The 15,044-nt window shown below is 38.9% G+C and overlaps 1 long non-coding RNA gene across 1 annotated transcript; it reads left to right on the top strand.

The window, feature by feature from the left end:
* The first annotated feature begins 534 nt into the window (after nucleotides 1–534).
* LOC147391048 (uncharacterized) lies at nucleotides 535–3,059 on the top strand. The gene is made up of 3 exons (XR_015182503.1): nucleotides 535–1,605; nucleotides 1,683–2,307; nucleotides 2,387–3,059. It is a non-coding gene; the product is annotated as an uncharacterized LOC147391048 (long non-coding RNA).
* The last annotated feature ends 11,985 nt before the right edge of the window (nucleotides 3,060–15,044 follow it).

Here is a 15,044-nt window from a genome sequence, read left to right as displayed (position 1 = left end):
TCCTAGGTATGTCTACAATACAACCTCTCTGACACCCTAGTAAGATTTAATATAAAAATTTGTAGAGTTTTTTCCATGGAAAAAAAACATATATCTTTTTATCTTCTCTTCCTTTATTTATAGAGATCAAATCCTTATTTTTCTGTATCCTCTATTGATGTCATCTTCCTTCCAATTCGGAGTTGGGAGTTGAATTGGAATGTATTTTCTTTTGAATCATGTCTAGATTCACTGAACTTATTTAGCAACGGATTCCCCCTTATATCTCGAAATTCAAATATATGATCCATTTTTCCAATTCAGGGATCCTAGTTATGCATTTGTTCTAATCTGATTTTGAGTTAGGAGACAAAGTCCATTTTGTCCCTTGTACCTTGGTCCCATATGTTTCTTTTGGGCTCGGATGGACGTGACATCACATCATGATCTTGGGATTTGGTTTCATACACTACCACGTGTCATCATTTGGTGATTTCATGAAGATAATCAATCATTAATAGTTACCCCCTCTTGGGGGTTTGGATTTTATTCGAATCCTCGAGACCCGAGTCTAGCATCGATGGCATGTGGTATTTTCGTATTTGCTCGTGCGCTTTAATTGTTGTGCCAACACATCCTCAGAAATTTAAATGGCGCAATGATGGATATTTACTTTATTGATATTGAGTGCGTTGTTTACGAAACTTGATGACGGTGCACTCATTGCGCTTGACATGTGTTCAACTTCAATTGCTTCTTTGAGCATGCATGTTCGTACCGATCGCCTTACTCGATGCATCTTATTAATGTGGAATTTACTAATTATTGCCTCGTTTTTCTACGTTATCTCACCTGTTAGTTTTGAATCACAAATCTCAGTGATTTTGGGTCTATAAATACACCTCAAACCTTCATTTATATTTATTTTACGATCTATCTTGCTTTCTCTTCTTCCATTCTTCTTTGGTTCTTGGTGTTGTTCTTACTTCTGTGAAACTTTCATTTGATTTTCCAGTAAGGTCGAAGAAGTAAGGGTGTCCTTTTTGAGGGTTTTTTTTTTTTCTCATTCTCTCTTCTATTTTTCTTCTTGGGCTTCCTCCATGACTAATGGAAAGTCTTACTCCCCTACATGTCCTTTCATGAGTGCAATAAGGGATGCCTATGGCATCCCTAACGAGGTTGGGACTTTTTTTTGTTAAGGAATCCCCTTTTTTGCACAATTTTCCTTGGGATACCATGGTGGTGTTTTGGAGACAATTCAAAGCCAATCTTCAAGTTCTTCTTAGTCGGTTACTTCGAGAGGTCTTGAACTATTAGAGGAGGGCTCTAGGTTAAATGAGTGGTAACTTCTACCGACTCATGCATACTTTCGAGCGGATCAATGCTCGGCTTGATGAGGGTGAAAAGCTCAGTTTACTAGATATCCGATCTCACTTCACCCTTAGGAGGTGTCTCGGGAGAAATGGCTTCTTTTATTTGACTAAGAGGAGAGGAAAACCCCCTTTTTTTTAGCTTGTCTAGTTCGAATAAGGATTGGTTCCTATTTCCGATCAAATTTACTAGAGAGGGGGAGCGTGCAATTGGGGATGAAGGTCCCCCTTTCCTTCAATACCTTCAATTGAACCAGTAAGTGCCCTGACCTAATAGTGCTCTTTCTCATGGTTCTTCGTTTCATTAATTTAATCCGCTCATGTACTTTTTAGATCCGAGCAAGGAAAAGGGTTCCATACTCGATTGTCATTGCCAACCTTCTTGCTAACCGTGCCTTCTACAACAGGGTAATCAACTTTTTGAGTACCGAGGTAGATGAGGAAGATGAGATCGTAAGAAGGAGCTCCCTGTGGCCTCTTCAGTGTTTGTGTGATGAAGAAGAACTTGGCGACATGGCTTTCATCAATTCCAAAGCCCCAATCGATGACTTTGACACAAAGTCAAATGTTTAGGAGAATCATCTGACTCATCCTCCTACTAGAACCAGTACTAAGGATGAATCTTTGAGGCTAAGGTGTCCCGACCCCTTCCATTCCTACGAAAGTAGTCCTTCCCAGGGAAAAGGAGGGGGCTAATGCCCGTCCTGCATCTGTTGCCTTATCATGCGGTGAAGGATTGGATTCGAGGGGTTCTAAGCTATCTGGTACCCCTTGGTCAGTAATTCCTGAGGTCGGTGACCTACATATTATCAACTAACACTCTATCTTTAACAATTCTTGGGTTGCGAGGACGATGATGGAGGCTTCTTGCTTTCTGAGGGATCTAGCCATTATGGGTCAGAGTTACTCCGATAACCTTTTGGGGTTTATCAATGACGTCTTCGAAGCTTTAATGGTGGTAAGATTTCATGTGGATCTTTGTAGTCCTTATCTTTTTAGTCTTTTTCGTCCTTTTGCTAATTCTTGTTCCTTTGTAGGTTCAATATGGACTAACTAGGCTTGGTCAATCTTGAAATATTGCTACCTCGGCCAAAGAAAAGGCTAAGACAACTAGCTTGAAGCTGTTGAAGGAAAGATATAGCCTTCTAGCTCAGCTAAAAAAGAGTAAGATAGAGCTTGGGACTTCCAAGTCTGAAACTTTGAGAAAATAGCTTCGAGCCGAGTAGGTTGTCAAGGAAGCCTATATTTTGAAGTAAAAACGGGACATAGCACAGGCCAAGTTGGTGGGGATTATGGCTAAGAAGGAAGAAGAGAAGGAGAAAACTCTAGTCGATCATGTGGCTACTGTCTAGAAGGAGGTCGACGCCTCAATGCTTGGTGGGAAAAGGCCTTAAATAAAGTCAAAGCCAAGATTTCAAAAGCCAAAAAGGCTCTTGTTGATACAACCTCCCTCTTGTTCGTCCAACCTACTAACTTGGAGACTCCCTCCGTGGTGGTTTTGGATGCAGCCAATGCTGAAAGTGCCTTCCCTTTTGATGTTATCACCTCGAGGACTAAACTCCCAAGGTTTAATGAGGTAACTAAGGGCACGTCGGCCCAAGATCTATCAATCGACCCCTAGACTTCTGTAGCTTAGGTTGCCCTTATCTTATATTTTCTTTTTTATGTAATCATTTTTGTCATCTTTTAATGAAAATGAATTTTTGTCGACCTTTATGACTTGTGTAAAAACTCTTTCATTTTTAATTTTTGAGTAAAGACTTGGCTCCCTATATGAGCCTAACCCTTCGATGTAACCTAACCCCCTTACGATTGGGCTTGGCTCCCCTTTTGAGCCAAGGCTTTCGTTGATCGACCCTCTTATGGTTGGGCTTGGCCCCCCTTATGAGTAAAAGCTTCTTGTTGTAATCCGATCCCCTTATGTTCAGGCTTGGCTCCCCTTACAAGCTAAGGTTTTTGTTGTAATCTGCCCCCTAATGGTTGGGATTTTGTTGTAAAATGGAAAAAAAATAGTAGGAGATAATCTTTATTGATAACATTTTTTTAAATTAAAAACATTCCAGGGTGAAGAGATTGATTTTCCAAAACTGTTTATAGATAATATCATCGTTGTTCCGAGTTTTTATAGTATGTATGGTCCTTCCCAATTTGCACAGAGTTTCCCGTCATTAATCTCTCATGTGTTCTGAAATACTTTCCTCAATACCTGAAATCTCCTCAACCCTTTTCACTAAATTATGGCGAATAGGGGTCCAATTGGTAAATTATGGATTTTTAGGGAACAAGGAGTCTTGAGAACAAAATATGAGAGGAGTCCGTGATGGGGTTGCTAGAGGATGTTTGGGACTGAAGTGGGGTTGAGAAGAAGAAGAGAATGTGAAGGTATGGGGGGCTTATTTCAATGGCTATGTGAGGTGAATACTTTAATGGTGAAGAACAGAATGGGACAGCAAAAAATGAAATATGAGAGGAGTCCGTGATGGGGCTGCTAGAGGATGTTTGGGACTGAAGTAGGGCTGAGAAAAAGATGAGAATGTGAAGGTAGGGGGGCTGGTTTTAATGGTGAAGGTGTTGCTGCTGTTGAAGAAGAAAATGAAGGTGGTAAAGATGGTAGGGCTGTTGTAATATGGTGTTTAATGGTGGTGAAATAGAGGAAAATAATGATAAAGAGGACAACGGGGGTGGCTGTAAAGTAGTGAAGGAGAGAGGCTGAGATGTGGGGGTGGCTATGGATTGATTAATGAAGAAGGAGATGGATGTTTGGGGGAGAGAATACTCTCTTTTCTTGCTGCCCCTTCTCTGTCAAAAAGAAAACCACTCTTCATGGCTATCCAAAAACGTCATATACCCCTGCTTTTCTTTCAAAGTGTCAGTCTTCTTTTCCTCTTTCAAGCATGTCAACTTTTTTCTCTTGGTTCTTCCCCCCTTTCAAGAGAGAAAGCTTTATATCTTTTATAGCATTCTCTTACTATTTTCAATTCTTTCTCTTTCTTTGTTTTATTTATTTCTTTTCCCTTTTTGTTTATTTGTTTCTTTCTTTGTTTTTTTTTTTGTTTTTTATTTGCTTCTTCTTTGACCAAACCAAAGAGAGAACCTCTCACTTTATTTCAGTTTACAAGGAAAGGGATCATGATCCCATGCTTCGCAACCCGTGGAGTGTTGGTGGTGACTCATTGATGACTAATTTTATATTTTTGATTTTTATCGATTGATTAAGTTCAAATTTCAAATATCTTAGGTGAATTAATTTTTAATTTTAGTTTGATTGGGTTAAAAATTTAACTTGATGGGTTAATTGTGTTCCACTTTTCGATCTTGATTAAGATTTTAATTCGATTGGTTGATTATGTTTTGATTTGAATATTGATTGATCGATTGAGTTTTAAATTCAATTTGGTTGATCGATTGGGTTTTAATTTCAATGTTAATTGGTTAATTGAATTTTAATTTAAATGTTGATGGGTTGATTGGATCTTAATTTCAATTTGATTGGTTGATTAGATTTTAATTTAAATGTTGATGGGTTGATTAAACTTTAATTTCAATTTGATTGGTTCATTAGATTTTAATTTAAATGTTGATGGGTTGATTAAATTTGGATTGAATGTTGATTTAAGGTCTTCAAGTTGATTGTTTGAATTTTAATTTTCGTTTCGATTTAAAAGTTTCAAGTTGATTGTTTTATTTTGATTTTCCTAATAGTCAAGGTCTCTACATGCAAGTTGGACATCAAGGGGCGTTTTGATCATTTTTCGATTTTTTCATAAATTTCTTCGATTTTATCGATTTGGGTCCCGTTAGACTCAAAATCCATTATGAAGGCAATGAAGATACTTTCGAGACTTTTTGGAGGTCTGAAATTCAAGACGAGTATTTTCGTCATTTTATAGATTTTTGTCCATGGTGAATTTTTGTGAAGTTTCTTTTAGTCCCAACGTGATTATTTCTAAGTCTCGAGATCATATTTTCTTAGCGTAACGAGATTTCTAAGTCATCGAATTATGTAACGAACCTAAGCGTACGTGCTTGCTAAGTCGGGTGGAAAGTGTAGTGATCCTAAGCATGCGTAATTCTATGTTACGTATGAAGGAGAAATAAGCGAATATAATTAGAAGATAGAGGATATTGGAAGTGTAACACCCAGTATTTTTAACTCGTATCTCGAAGAAATCAGATAGTATTAATTTGAGGAATATTCTAAAAAGAAAACTTAGAGTCAAATGCTTGGATTATGCTATGTTCATTTTCGTTAAAAACCGACTTCGCTATTAGTTTCAAAACGATCGAAATATATACTTTAGCCTATAAGCAAGTTTGAACTCAAATTTGGATGGAAAAATTAACAAATCCTCGAATTTCGTGTTGAACGGGACCCAAAATAGAAAATTTTTGTTAGAGGGAGAATCAGGAAGATTCGACCACACCATTATGACCGCAACAAAAAGTTATTCGAAATGGTACACTCGTTTGTCATTTTTCGAGTCCGAATAGTTAAGTTACGATCGAAACTAGAAATGATGGGAAAATTACAAGTATGCCCTCAATTTTTTATAAAAGAAAGTAAACTTTCTTTCATTCTCATTTGTTTTCTTCTTCTCTAAAGAATCCAAATATCAACCCTTTTCTCAAACCTAGGGTTCTCCTCTCTTCACCTCAAGATTCATTGAGAAGGAAGGATCGTTGAACCTCGATGAAGAAGACAAAGTTGTCGGCTACGACGATAGCTACAACCTCACCCTCCTTGTTAATCCATTCATGTTCGTTTTCCTCACCCTCCATAAAAAATCAGCAAGTAAATTAGGGTATCATCAAACTCGGAGCTTCACCTTGTTAGTAGAGACTCGTCTTCTAGTGTAGAAGTAAAGGAGAGTGCCGTCGTCGAAGGAGTTGCAAACCCTCGCTCACTTTGAACCAAACTCAACCCAACATTGACTCTTTTACCACCAACCTTGATTATTGTGAGAGTTCATCACTTTCGACGTCCACAAACCAAGTAGGGGACTTTCAATTCCTATTGGTAACTTTAGATTTCGAAATGTGCATTTAGGTTCTACAAAACTTGTTAGTTGTTTATAAATCGTAGAAATATTTGTTAAATTTTCAATCCATGATTAGGATTAGAGATTTGATGTTGTTTTATCAATTTTAAATGTTGAAGTTGTGGGTGGGTCAAAGGGTTTGAAGAACGGAAGAGAAATCCGAAATACGATCAAAAAACCCAAATTTTGCCAGAGTATTTAGTGCTGTCGGTCCCACCGACACCTGTCGAAGGCCATTCTGTCGGTCCCACCGACATAAACATGCTTCTGCCACCGACAGCCACCGACAGAATTGTCTTCAAAACAACTTCTGACTCTTGGACCATGTTCCTTATGACCTGTACATGATTTCCCATCCTTTATTTTATTAAAAATATTTAATGAAATTAAGGTTTTACCCTCCATTTCTAAATAATGGGAATGGTTTCGAGATCCGAAATCTCAAAGGATTAAAATCCAAATTTTGGTTTCAAGAACAAAACGTAGATTTTGATGTTTTTGACAAATTTTCAAAATGTAATAACTTTTCGCGTTACTATGAATTAGACTATGAAATGTATATAGTGTCAAATCTCGTGCTTAAGGCTTTCATTTTCAAAAACCTATTTTCAATTTTGAGAACTTTGAAAAACTGAGTTTTCGATACTTAGCCAAATTTTCACCAACTTTCCTTGTTTTTAACAATTTTGATCCCGTGCATCGTCGCGATCTCGTTTTGAATAAATCTTGATGGTTTTCGATGGAAAGACCAAAAATGACTTTGAAAGATTGAAAATGAATGGTTTGATTTGAAAAGACGAAAAGTGAGAATGTCGAGAAAATGAAAAAGGGGATGATCGGTAAAATGTCAGTCACACCCGAGGGGTGATGTCTGCATTTTACATTGTATGTTGTATGTAGGTTGGTGAAAGGATATCCAGGTTATTAATGAAAGAGTTGCATATTTATTTAAAATTATGTTAGCACGTCCGCTGAGTACTATTATTTATTTTAGGCCGGGGGGTCACAGTTGCATGGTAGGAATTTGATATCTATTCTCAACCCTGTTCTATTAATTTCTCTTTTGTTTTAAATGAAAAATAACATATCTATGTAGCTATTTTGTGAGCTGTTAAAGGGTCTGTGAATGCCTGAAGGGATAGTGCGTCACATCATCTGGAGGGGTGTAGTATCCCAGGATGTACGGTAAGGACCACCAAGCTCATACGTGGTATATAACGCGTATGAGAGTGGAGTCACAACTGAAATCTGAGTCCATTCCTTTCTTATCTTTACCAATGAATGTGTATTGTAAAGGAGATTGTATAGGAGTGGAGTGTTATTTTAGGAATCACATGCACGCCTGATAGGCATAGATGAAGATGATTGATCAGTGATCACTAACAATCTAGTAGTAGTCGACCGTTTTGACACATCGAAAAGAGACCCATTGCTTACGGTCACGATAAATGGCCCGTCTGAGTCGGATAAGGGTCACTGGTATGGTAAGCGTAGTGACCGACCACAAAATCAAGAACTAAAAGCCAGATTTATGTTGTAACATCATGTCTCGACTAGGAGCGATCCAATCATGAAACCCAATGCTCAAATTCTATTACTCCACTACTTGTACTATGTATCTGTTGTTATATTTCGAATTATAAACTGAAAAACATGTCTATTATTTCAATGTTGTCAACTGTATTTGTATAAAAGGAAAAATGTATAATGAGTATGGATGATTGATGCTATGTGTAACTTTTAAACTGTTTAGTTGCTCATCCCTAGCTATATGTATCAGTTAATCGTAATTTCAATTATAAAACTTGCATGTTTTGAAATGATGCAATATGATTATTTGATCACGTTAGGTGAGGTTATTAGTATGAATTATTTGTGGACCTATTGGGTAACTATTATTACTCATCATTTTTTCTATTCTTTTTTAGTTGTAGAGCCTGTGTTTGGGGAGGCGAGTGTTGAGCCATTAGTCGAGGAACATCTCGTTGGTCAGATCGACGATCAGTGTCCATTACTTGGTGAGCATTGAGATTACTTCCCTTAGGAGTTTGTTCGTCTTAGGAGGTGTACATAGTGTTTTAGGACGAGTGATAGGGCTATGTTAGAGTGAGGATAAACTGTTGTAATCCTGTATATCTTTATTCCTTTTTGCGCAACTCTGACCTCGTTTTATGTTGTTGGTAAATTTTTTTGTCTTCCGTTTCTTGTTCATTGTTGGTATGTTGCTTTATACAAGATTGTGTGGATTTGATTTATCAGATTTTGAGTTCCGTGAAACACAACATAAATAGAGGAGACCATGTCAAAATTTTGAGGCACCTCCTAATGCCTCGAGGTAACCTTAGGATTTGTGTTAGCGTTTGGTGGGACGTCACAGATGGTATCAAAGCTCATTAGTAGCTTCGTATTGGGATTGTGAACTCTTCCGTGTCTAGAGTCCATAGAGCTTAGTAAGATTGAGATAGGATTTCAGGTTTGTTCAATTAGTAATGAAAATGGTGTTCATTACTAAATTCTTAATTAAGATATCGATTAATTCTTCGATAAGAACGACCTTAGCACTATGATAATAAATGTCTTGTTACTGATGAACATAAACGAGATGAGTGGACGGGACAGAGGCAGAGGCCGAACTACAGTAGAAATAGGACAGGCATCGGATCAAACCCCCGATCCGATAGCCCAGCTTATTTCGTTTATGGGACAAATGGCTGAGTTCCAGAACAAGTTTAGGGAAGAGATACTCGAGTCACAGGCTAGACTAACAGAGGAGGTGGCTGACTTGAGGGAGCGCCAGACTTCTTCACAAGAAGCCGACCCTATTCCACCTCAAGAGCCACCATAGGAGCCACGGCCATAGGTTGTACCATTGAGGACCGTGAAAACTTCTCCACCCTAGGTACAGACAGACCCGGGAATGTGGCTACAAAACTTTCAGTGACTACGTCCACCTAGATTTGGAGGTTCTTCCGACCTCACTGAGGTCGAGGAGTGGGTTTTGAGGACCTGAGAGATTCTGAGCACTATGCAGTGCCCAAAAGACCAGTGGGTACTGGTGGCCGCATTTCAGTTTGGCGGGGATGCCAGCTATTGGTGGCATTCCGAAAGGAATGTTTTGGGGGTTGGACCTTTCGAGTGGTCTGATTTCGAGAAGATGTTCCTAGTCCGATTTATATCTGAGATGGCCCGAGAGATTAAACATCAGGAGTTTTCAAGTTTAGTGTAACTCAACCTATTTGTTACAGACTACGAGCTGAGATTTACTAGGTTATCACGATACGCATCCGAGCTCATTCCGATCGATCTGCAGAAAGCTCGTAGATTTTTCAGAGGACTGCAACCCTACCTAAGGGCCAAGATGTCAGTGATCGAGACCACCAGCTACAGTGACATAGTGAGTCGAGCTGAGAGGGTGGAGCGGGAGGATATGGAGTTGCAAACTTCGAGGGGGCAAACTAGTCGACCCCAGACTTCATTTCTTCCTAGGACTGATCCGGTCAAGAGACCGATGTTTTCGAGATCGAGTGCCTCTAAACCCACATATTCGCAGTATCAAACTCCTACACCACCGAGTTATAGATCAATTGGGGCTTCAGTGAGGCCAACAGGGCCAAGGGGACCAACTAGATAGATTCCGAGACCACCTGTCCCCCAGAGACCTATACAGACGGAACCATTGGCATGCTTTGGGTGTGGACAGACGGGACACATCAGGAGAAATTGTTCCTCATCATGGCAACAATCGGGGGTGATTCCTAGAGCCTAGGGCAGAATTTATCATCTAACTCAAGAGGAGATACCAGTTTCAGACGAGGTGTTAGAAGGTACAATTTTAATTTCCAACATTAAGATTCGAGTTTTGTTTGATATCGGTTCGTCTAGATCATATATTTCCACTGAGATTGCACGGTTGTTAAAATTAGAGATTTCTGACACGGGACAGTTAATGAAACTATCTACACCGTTGGGAGACCGACAAATAATTCAGAACTTATGTCGGAACTGTGTAATTAGGATAGAGGACCAAGAGATGAGTACCGACCTCATGACATTAGATTGTTTTGACTTTGATGTCATTTTGGGGATGGATTGGCTGGTGTAGAACCATGCCCACATCGATTGTTTCGCGAGGTCAGTAATCCTTAGACGGTCGAGATATCCGAAAGTCAAAGTTAGAGGATCCAGGTATAGAAGGGACAATCCTTTATACAACCAGTTGGGAACTCTGAGTATATCAGAACTAGAAACATAGACAGATATGGTAAAGGTAGTCAAGGAATTTGGGGATGTTTTTCCGGAAGAATTACCGGGTTTGCCTCCATGTCGTGAGATAGAATTTTTTATCGATTTGGTACTAGGCACATGGCCTATCTCTATCGCCCCATACCGAATGGCCCCGGTAAAAACCCGAGAGTTGAAGAGCAGATTGATGAGCTTACTAACTTGGGGTTTATTCGACCGAGTTCCTGATGAGTGTCTCCAAACACTCAATTATACGCACATTTTTCGGATATTTATCTTGATTTTTGTACCTATTTCTCTATATTAAGATAATAATCATGATAAGCCTCAAACCACCACGTTGCATGTTAATTAGGCTTAATTATATATAAATAAATTCATTTACTAGATAAATCTAATTACGTGTGTTTCTTGTGCAGAAAATCAACAATTTGGAATCAAAATCTCAAGGTAAAAGCATTTGGGCCCACTTTGGAATGCCCTAACACTTTGGAATGCCCTAATCCTTTGGAATGTCCTAATCCTTAACTCATATTCTCCTATTTTGTCTTTTTGTGCAAAGAAAAGTGGAGGCTACTTTTAGACTCTTCTACACACATTTTTCTCTATAAATAGAGCCTTCATTTCTAGAGAAAGGGTCCCATCTTGGTTCTCTTATCCAAGACTCCTTTAATCTAAGGCTCTTTGCCTATTCTCTTATTTTTTGTATTTTCATTTTCTAGTTATTTCTTTTTGGCTAATTAGTCTTGTAAGAAGTAGAAGAAGAAGAAGTTGTAATTTTCTCCATGAAATGAAGAAAAGTTCTTTCATCTCTTATCTTCCCTCTCTTGCAATGACATTAGGCTAAGTTTCCCTTCATTGGAGAGTGGAAAAGCCTAGAGCAAGTTCTTGTGTTATTTCTAATTTTATGCCTTTCTTTTATTTAAAATGCTTATGAATTCTCTTTAAGTTTTTTGCACATTTTATTCTTAATATAGATACTTTATGCTTAGATTAGATCAAGATAAAGTATGCTTAAATTAGATAATTTGTAGTAAGAAGTTCTCAAGAAATTCTACTTTATTTTTGTTCCTTTATTTCATTTTAATTGCAAAACTTTCCGATCTAAGGAGCTAACACCAAGCCCTTATGATTGAGTTATAAAAAGGCTAGAGACTAGAAATTTCTCATTAACATGTTTTAGGTAGATCCACCTCCAATGGTGTTTTAATTCATAAGTTTACTTGCTTTTAATTTCATTTACTTTAGTTTATTTTCTAGCAATTTTACATCTTCTTATAAGTTCAAAAATACAAAGAAAAACAGTTTTAATTCATTTTAGTTAATTTGAATTTTATCTTCTTAGCTTAGCTCTATTCCTCCTTTCTCTTGGGTTCGATCCTCTACTTGCCCCACAAGTAAGGTAAAACTAAGATTATTATTAACTCCGGTGAGAAGAACAACGATAGTCTCATCAGTTCCTCACCCTGGGAAGCACTAGTTTTGTTTGTCAAGAAGAAGGATGGGTCGCTCCGTTTATGTAATGACTATTGAAAGTTAAATCAAGTGACCATCAAGAATAAGTACCCCCTTCTGCGCATCGACGATCTGTTTGACCAACTACTGGGTGCCTAATACTTTTCTAAGATCAATTTGCGATCTAGTTACCACCAATTGAAAATCCGGAAGGTGGATATTCCGAAGACTGCATTTTAGACCAGGCTAGGGCACTTTGAGTATCTAGTGATGCCTTTCGATCTGACGAATGCACCGACAACATTCATGGATCTGATGCACCGAGTATTTTGGGAGCACCTCGACAAGTTTGTCATTGTGTTCATAGATGACATCCTCATCTACTCTAAGTCGAGGGAGACCACGAGAGACACCTCAGAATCACACTTCAGATTCTACGAGAGCATAAGTTATATGCCAAGTTTAGTAAGTATGAATTCTGGCTCCAGAAGGTAAAGTTCCTAGGACACGTGGTATCCAATGAAGGGATAGCAGTAGACCCTTCTAAGGTTGAAGCGGTATTGATGTGGAAACAGTCGAAGACAGTGACCGATATTAGGAGTTTTCTTGGGATGGTCGGCTACTATAGGAGGTTTATTCAGGGATTCTCCACTCTTGCAGCACCGTTGACGAGATTGACGCAAAAAATGTTCGATTTGAAATGAATGATAAATGCGAGATTGTATTCCAAGAATTGAAGAAAAGGTTGACGACTGCTCCAATTTTAGTATCAACAACTTCGGGTGAAAGTCTGACGATATTTGCAGATGCTTATGGGATTGGTTTGGGAGCTGTATTGATGCAGTGCGGAAAGGTAGTAGCATATGCATCGAGGAAGTTGAAAAATCATGAGAAAAATTACCCCGTTCATGACCTGGAGTTAGCCGCTATAGTGTTCACACTATGTATTTGGAGACATTACTTATACGGAGATAAGTTTGAAGTATTCTCCGATCATAAGAGTCTCAAGTACATATTCTCGCAACGAGAATTAAATAGGAAACAACGACGTTAGATGGAATACCTCAAGGACTACGATTTTACCCTTGAGTATCATCCGGGAAAAGCCAATTTGGTTGCTGACGCGTTGAGTAGAAATATTGTAGCTTACATGTTGGTGAAAGGATGGCAGTTGCTTGAGCAAGCCATAGAAACCGTATTTGAGACTCCAAGGAGAAGGTACAGACCGCACATTTACCTGGGTACATTGAGAATTGAAAATGAGTTGATAGCACGAATCAAGGAAGCCCAGGGAGTAGACGAGGATGTGGAAGGATATGCACTGAGAGCTAGGGACTCGAGCGACCCAAAGTGGTCGAAAGGAGCAGACGAGGTTCTCATATTTCTAGGTAGGATGTGGATATCGCCAGACTCGCAATTGAGGTCCGACATACTAGGCGAGGCACACCGTTCCCGATACTCGATTCACCCAAGAGGCACAAAGATGTATAGAGATCTGCAAAGGAATTTCTTATTCCCAAGTATGAAGAAAGTAATTGTAGAATATGTGGGTAAATGCCTAACTTGCCAACAAGTCAAAGTAGAACATCGCCACCCAGCAGGCTTACTCCAACCATTACCCATAGCGAAATGGAAATGGGAGCATGTGACCATGGACTTCGTAGTCGGGTTACTGAGAGCCAGTGAAAGGTCAGATACAATATGGGTAATCGTAGATCGACTAACGAAATCGGCACATTTCATCCCAATCTGAGTTTCATTTGACGTCAATAGATTGAGTCCGATATACATAGCTGAGATAGTTAGACTACATAGGGTGCCGATGTAACACCCCGGATTTTCAACTCATGTCTCGAGGAAATTAAATGGTGAGATTTAGAGGAAAATGTCGAAGGAGAGATTTAGAGTAAAATACTCGAATATTGCTATGATTAATTTTGAGGAAAACCGACTTCGCCATTAGATTCAAAAGGATTGGAATATATATATTAACTTGTAAGCAAGTTCGAATTCGAGTTCGGAGGAAAAAGTTAACAAATCCTCGAATTTCGCGTAAAGTGGGATCTAAAATAGTGGAATTTCGTTAGAGCGAGAATCGAAAAGATTTGATGATACCATTAGATCCGTAGTGAAAAATTATTCGAAATGGTATATTCGTTTGTCGTTTTCCGAGTCCGAATAGTTAAGTTACGATCGAAACTAGAAATGATGGGGAAATTACAAGTATACCCTCAGCCCTCTTATAAAAGAAAACTCACTTTCTTTTATTTCATTTCACTTCTTCACCCTTCTCCAAAGAACTCAACTCAGCCATTTTCTAGACCTAGGGTTTGAACCCATTCCTATCAAGATCTATCCCAATCAAGTCCGAGTTGAACCTCGACGAAGAAGGCAAAGTCGTCGGCGTTGTCGAGCTCTACGTCCTCACCCCATCCAACCTCCATTTCCTCTTCTTTTCTCTTGGTCTCCCACAAGAATTAGCAAGTAGGTTTTTGTATAATCACTTGGAACCTCATCCAAATCATAGGAGAGTCGTTGTTGGTCATTAGGAAGCGGGGAGAACACCTTCAAAGAGGGTTTCACAACCAACCACTCCGTTGGCACCCGAGTTCAACCACTTTCGAAACTTCGAGCCGCCTAACATTGATCCTTAGTGTTGATTCATCACCATTGGCGTCCACAAACAAGTAAGGGACTTTCAATTCCTATTGGTAACTTTAGATTTCTCAAATGTGCATTTATGGTTTTGAAGCAAAACTTATTGTTTGCATTTAAATGGTAGAAATTGGTGTTTGATTTCAAATTCATGGTAGAAGTAGGTGTTTTGTTTACGTTTTATCGAATTTTGATAACAAAATCGTGGGTGGGTCGAGAATGGTTCGAAGAATGGAAGAAGAAATCGAAAAATGGATCGAAAACTCGAAAGTTCGAGTGAGGTTCAGGCTATAGGCGGGTAGGG

The sequence above is a fragment of the Akebia trifoliata genome, chromosome 11 (assembly GCF_017979445.1).
Source record: "Akebia trifoliata isolate Shusen 1 chromosome 11, ASM1797944v1, whole genome shotgun sequence".
Taxonomy (NCBI): Eukaryota; Viridiplantae; Streptophyta; class Magnoliopsida; order Ranunculales; family Lardizabalaceae; genus Akebia; species Akebia trifoliata.
This window is presented reverse-complemented; position numbering and strand designations above follow the sequence as displayed.